General features: G+C 44.6%; 1 pseudogene; it reads right to left on the reverse strand.

Annotated features, from left to right (window-relative positions):
* Positions 1 to 416: 416 nt before the first annotated feature.
* Positions 417 to 535, reverse strand: LOC124552772 (annotated as a pseudogene).
* Positions 536 to 6,979: the final 6,444 nt, after the last annotated feature.

Raw genomic sequence — 6,979 nt, forward strand, 5'->3', positions numbered from 1 at the left:
GTTCGACAGCGCTTAAATACGGTGATTTCACTGGATCTAGTGTATTCACTACGGCAAGGCCGTTGCCGACCTCGACCATAGGCGGTGGTCTTAATGTAACTGGAACATTTATTTGCTATGGAAATTATACCACTTGTTAAATAGTAATTTATTTGTTTAATATTACTTAATATTACACTAACTTGTAATCTAGTATGACATAAATAAACATGCAGTCTCCGAAGATGCCCTGAAAGCCCAAGGTTACCGACCGGCCTCCGTGTCCTCTGTCGAAAGGCGTCACCGGATGTGGATACAGAGGGGCATGTGGTCAGCACACCGCTCTCCCGACCGTTCTTAGTTTTCGTGACCGATGCCGCTACTTCTCAATCGAGTAGCTCCTCAATTGGCCTCACAAGGGCTGAGCACACCCTGCTTGCCAACAGCACTCGGCTGAACCAGATGGTCACCCATCCAAGTACTAACCAAGCCCGACAGCGCTTAACTTAGGTGATCTGACAGGAACCGGTGTTACCACTGCGCAAAGGCCGTTGGCATGGTCTATGTGTGGATGTTCACAATTTTCAGGCTTATTCCTGCAACTGCATCAAGAAGGCTACTGTGGTATTTTCTCTGTTAACGGTTTGTTTTACTTACATAGTTAGCCCTGATTAATTATGTGACACAATTGTTATGTGTACCCTCTACGTAAGGGGCAGTCAACCATTTTTACCAACCGCTTCTTTTTCATCGGTTACTAAAATTTTCTAGCCATCCATTGCTTTCTCAATAACGTTGATTTACAAAGTAGAAAAGTACCTTACAAACTCGATTTGCCGGCCGGAGTGGCCGAGCGGTTCTAGCCGCTACAGTCTGGAACCGCGCGACCGCTACGGTCGCAGGTTCGAATCCTGCCTCAGGCATGGATGTGTGTGATGTCCTTAGGTTAGTTAGGTTTAAGTAGTTCTAAGTTCTAGGGGACTGATGACCTCAGAAGTTAAGTCCCGTAGTGCTCACAGCCACTTCAACACACTCGATTTATGAAGTATAAAAGCAAGTTTAACTTAAAATGTTGATTTTTAAAGTAGGAAAGTAATTATAACTTACACAGTTTATGAATCAGAAATGCAACTAGTTAAAGCACATAATAGTAACAATTAGGTTCCAAATACATTATGTCAAAATTAAAATTATTGCACCAAGAAGAAATGCAGATGATAAACGGGTACTCATTGGACAAATATATTATACCAGAACTGACATGTGATTACATTTTCACGCAATTTGGGTGCATAGATTCTGAGAAATCAGTACCCAGAACAACTACCTCTGCCCGCAATAACGGCCTTGATACGCCTGAGCATTGGGTCAAACAGAGCTTGAATGGCGTGTACAGGTACAGCTGCCCATGCAGCTTCAACACGATACCACAGTCCATCAAGAGTAGTGACTGGCGTATTGTGACGAGCCAGTTGCTCGGCCACCATTGACCAGACGTTTTCAGTTGGTGAGAGATCTGGAGAATGTGCTGGGCAGGGCAGCAGTCGAATATTTTCTGTATCCAGAAAGGCCCGTACAGGACCTGCAACATGCGGTCGTGCATTATCCTGCTGAAATGTAGGGTTTCGCAGGGATCGAATGAAGGTTAGAGCCACGGGTCGTAACACATCGCAAATGTAACGTCCACTGTTCAAAGTGCCGTCAATGCGAACAAGAGGTGACCGAGACGTGCAACCAATGGCACCCCATACCATCACTCTGGGTGATACGCCAGTATGGCGATGACGAATACACGCTTCCAATGTGCGTTCACCGCGATGTCGCCAAACACAGATGCGACCATTATGATGCTGTAAACAGAACCTGGATTCATCCGAAAAAATGGCGTTTTGCCATTCGTGCACTCAGGTTCGTCGTTGAGTACACCATCGCAGGCGCTCCTGTCTGTGATGCAGCGTGAAGGGTAACCGCAGCCATGGTCTCCGAGCTGATAGTACATGCTGCTGCAAACATCGTCGAACTGTTCGTGTAGATGGTTGTTGTCTTGCAAACGTCCCCATCTGTTGACTCAGGGATCGAGACGTTGCTGCACGATCCGTTACAGCCATGCGGATAAGATGCCTGTCATCTCGACTGCTAGCGATACGAGTCCATTGGGATCCAGCACGGCGATTCGTATTTCCCCCCCCCCCCCTCCCCTCCCTCCTGAACCCACCGATTCCATATTCTGCTAACAGTCATTGGATCTCGACCAACGCGAGCAGCAATGTCGCGATACGATAAACACAAACGCGATAAGCTACAATTCGACCTTTATGAAAGTCGCAAACGTGATGGTACGCATTTATCCTCCTTACACAAGGCATGACAACAACGTTTCACCAGGCAACGTCGGTCAACTGCGGTTTGTGTATGAGAAATCGGTTGGAAACTTTCCTCATGTCAGCACGCTGTAGGTGTCGCCACTGGCGCCAACCTTGTGTGAATGCTCTGAAAAGCTAATCATTTGCATATCACAGCATCCTCTTCCTGTCGGTTAAATTTCGCGTCTGTAGCACGTCATCTTCGAGGTGTAGCAATTTTTTGGCCGTTAGTGTATTTTTAAAGCCGCTACTACCACCCGGCAAGAAAGCCAGAACGCACGGAATCGGCTGTAGGGCCCAGCTTGACTACCACTGCTCTACATGGTGTTTAATCTGGTTGAGCACTAAACTGTCTAATTCAATTTGCGGCACGTGTGCAGCGCTGCATAGTGTCGATTGTGCACCGTTTGACGTTGTCGATATGCGGAGCTGCCAGAGTGAGACAGCTAACCGAACTCGTGTGTGGTGCGAACAGAACAGCCGTTTCATTTAATTACCTCGCTCCGGCCAGGGAAGCGGATCCGTGTTATCCCCTCCATCTGCCCCACACGCTTTCTGCGTTAATGAACGCCCATTAGCCAGAAAATGGCAATATTTGCGTCTGCTGAGAACGTGCATGTTGCTACTCCTCTGATGTGCTCTAGATGATTAATTGTAGTCTCGGCTTTTCACTACTTGTTGTCTGTAAGCAGTATTCATTCTGTACTATGCTATTCAGAATTGTTTTCTAAGACAGTTTGAAACGTGTACTCAGAAATCCAGATTGTTGCGGAAATTATTTGTGATGCTACGGTTTGTTCAAGCTGAGTAATTCGTTACTCCCTGAAATTTACATCAAAGCGCCAAATAAACTGGTACAGCCAAGCGTATTTAAATACAGAGATATTTAAACAGGCAGAATACGGCGCTGCGGTCGGCAACACTTGTATAAGATAAAAAGTGTCTGCGCAATCGTTAGATCGGTTACTGCTGCTAAAATGGCTGTTTATCAAGATGAACGTGGCGGTACAGTCGGCGCACGAGTGATGGGACACAGCATCTTCGAGGTAGCGATGAAGTGAGGATTTTCCCGTTTGACCATTTCACGAGTGTACCGTGAATATCAGGAATCCAGTAAAACATCATATCTCCGACATTGCTGCGGCCGGAAAGAGATCCTCCAAGAACGAGTTCAACGACGACTGAAGAGGATCGTTCAACGAGACTGAAGTACAACCCTTCCGCAAATTGCTCCATATGACAATGCTAGGCCATCAACAAGTGTCAGCATGCGAACCATTCAACGAAACATCGTCGATATGGACTTTTGGAGCCGAAGGCCAACTCGTGTACCCTTGATGATTGCATGACAGAAAGCTTTGCGCCTCGCCTGGGCCCACCAACACCGACATTGGATTGTTGTTGTCTGGAAACATGTGCCTGGTCGGACAAATCTTGTTTCAAATTGTATCTAGCGGATGGACGTGTACGGATATGGAGTTAGCCTCGTGAATTCATGGACTGTTCAAGCTGATGCAGGCTCTGTATTGGTGTGGGTCGTGGAGAGATATGGGACTCCTGATACGTCTAGATACGACTCTGACAGATGACACGTACGTAAGCATCTTGTCTGATCACCTGCATCCATTGTATATGTCGACCAACTTGGGCAATTCCAGCTGGACAATGCGACACCCCACACGGCCAGGATTGCTACAGATTGGCTCCAGGAACACTCTTCTGAGTTTAAACACTTCCGCTGGCCACCAACCTCCCCAGACATGAACATTATTGAGCGTATCTGGGATGTCTTGCAACGTGGTGTTCAGAAGAGATCTCCATCCCCTCGTAAACTTACGGATTTATGGACAGCCCTGCAGGATTCATAGTGTCAGTTCCGTCCAGCACTACTTCAGACATTAATCGAGTCCATGCCACGTCCTGTTGCTTCACTTCTGCGTGCTCGCTGGTGTCCGACGCCATCTTGAGCAGGTGTCCAGTTTCAATGGCTCTTCAGTGTATTTATATTAGTTCTCGTCCACGGTGTTAGGACATTTGGAAATGAGTCTAGTTCATGTTTCATACCTTCCATCATGTATGAGGTCCTTACATATTTCATGCATCGATGACCGATGGCTTGCTACGTACGTGACAACTATGTCGGTGGTTTCTCGCATACACAAAGTTCGTACTGGTCGTAGTTAGTGATAGTTATCATCCTCTGTCTGAACCGAAAATATAGTCTCATTTTTCTATTCGGACCATGTAATGCTGGATCTACAGCGTATCACATGCCACAACGGGGCACTAATCAAGCATTTCTCGCAAGATATCTTAGGATATATATTGGTCCATAGGTGTCAAACCACCTTCTAAAACAAAAACAAAAAAGAAAAAAACAGGTGGAAAATAGAAATTGAAAGACAAGCAGAATTAGATGAGAGAAATTATAAAATCTGAGTGGCCATTTTACAAACATGGTGTCCATTTAGAGCCGTCAACTTGGATGTAACTCGTAATTGTTATATGAGTCATGTGAATATGAAACAAAAAATTAACGAGGAAAAGAATGGATATTTTATTTCAGGATAGCTTCCTCATTCTCGAGTTGTGTTTGATGTTCCTTCCTTACAGGTGACGTGAAATCAGATAACTAACTTTGATTCCATTAGGACCTGTTGTGCAAAGCGGCCATAGAGTAGTATAAAGAAGGATACAAACACAGTAATCAGTGGCAATCCCATTGGTGTTTTCTTGTTGTTGCATATCCAGGATTCAGCTATAAATAACCATCTTCAGTGCTCAAATACAAGGAAATACAAAATCACAACTGATTTATATAATACAATAGCTAAAAAACAACCTTATTCGGTGGCAATAATCCATTTAGTGTACAAATCATTTGATTTGATTGTAATCGGGCAAACTTGTAGTAGCAGGTGTCACCATATGAGTTTACTTGTGTATCGGCGGAATGAAACTGAGGCTGTTGTTTACAAAAAGATCTTCAGCGTCAGTGTGCATTATGTAGTTTGAATTTACATCAGTAGTGGACATTAGTATGTTTTTATTAAACGCACCTACTTAAATTAATCTTATCATGTTGATATGTAGTATTTTACTATGATATTAACTATCTTCATAAAAGTAATCTTTATGAACTTTTTTTATATAAATTATTTACTAGATTGCTTAATCACTATGGTTCGAGCAAATGCACTAGATTTTCAGCTGCTGGACAGTTTTCTAATTGGTGTGTAACAATATTTTATAAAGACGAGCTTCAAGACAATTTTTATTTTTATTATGATGTAACTTTCCTGTTTACTGGTATTTGCATCTTCTGATTGCTAGACAGTCAGATAACATCATCATTTGCAAGCGATCTGCGAGGGCTGGGCAGATTGTCTCCTAGATTATTTGTATACATTGGAAACATGTTTAGATTTGCCTGTGAGAGAGTCAGGGTATTGATTGATCTCTCTGTGTGCCTTTGGTGCTCCTCCCTCCTGATATCTGGACAATCGCAGTGTGTTCGGCTTGTGTTAACGGCATCAGCCTTTACAAGGATGGATAGGAACACAGCAGTGAGCCGAAAACCCATTGCTTTTTATTATTCTTGCATATCCAGCTTTCGGCTATAAATAGCCATATTCAGTGCTCAAACACAAGGAAATTACAGAATCAGTACTGATTTATGTAAAACAATAAGTACACTACTGGGAATTAAAATTGCTACACCAAGTAGAAATGCTCATGATAAACGTTTATTCATTGGACAAATGTATTATACTAGAACTGACATGTGATTACATTTGCACGCAATTTGGGTGCATAGATCCTGAGAAATCAGTACCCAGAACAACCACCTCTGGCCATAATAACGGCCCTAATATGTCTGGGCATTGAGACAAACAGAACTTGGATGGCGTGTACAGGTACAGCTGCCCATGCAGCTTCAACACGATACCACAGTCCATCAAGAGTAGTGACTGGCGTATTGTGACGAGCCAGTTGCTCTGCCACCAATGACCAGACTTTTTCAATTGGTGAGAGATCTGGAGAATGTGCTGGCCAGGGCTGCAGTCGAACATTTTCTGTATCCAGAAAGGCCCGTACAGGACCTGCAGCGTGCAGTCGTACATTATCCTGTTGAAACGTAGGGTTTCGCAGGGATCGAATGAAGCGTAGAGCCACAGGTCGTAACACATCTGAAATATAACGTCCACTGTTCAAAGTGCCGTCAATGCGAACAAGAGGTGACCGAGACGTGTAACGAATGGCACCCCATACCATCACACCGAGTTATACGCCAGTATTCATCCGAAAAAATGACGTTTTGCCATTCGTGCACCCAGGTTCGTCGTTGCGTATACCATCGCAGGCGCTCCTGTGTGTGATGCAGCGTAATGGGTAACCGCAGCCATGGTCTCCTAGCTGATGGTCCATGCCGCTGCAAACGTCGTCTAACTGTTCATGCAGATGGTTGTTGTCTAACAAACGTCCCTGTCTGTTGACTCAGGGATCGAGACGTGGCTGCACGATCCGTTATGGTCATGCGGATAAGATGCCTGTCGTCTCGACTGCTAGTGATACGAGGCCGTTGTGATCCAGCACGACGTTCAGTATTACCCTCCTGAACCCACCGATTCCATATT

The sequence above is a fragment of the Schistocerca americana genome, chromosome 10 (assembly GCF_021461395.2).
Source record: "Schistocerca americana isolate TAMUIC-IGC-003095 chromosome 10, iqSchAmer2.1, whole genome shotgun sequence".
Taxonomy (NCBI): Eukaryota; Metazoa; Arthropoda; class Insecta; order Orthoptera; family Acrididae; genus Schistocerca; species Schistocerca americana.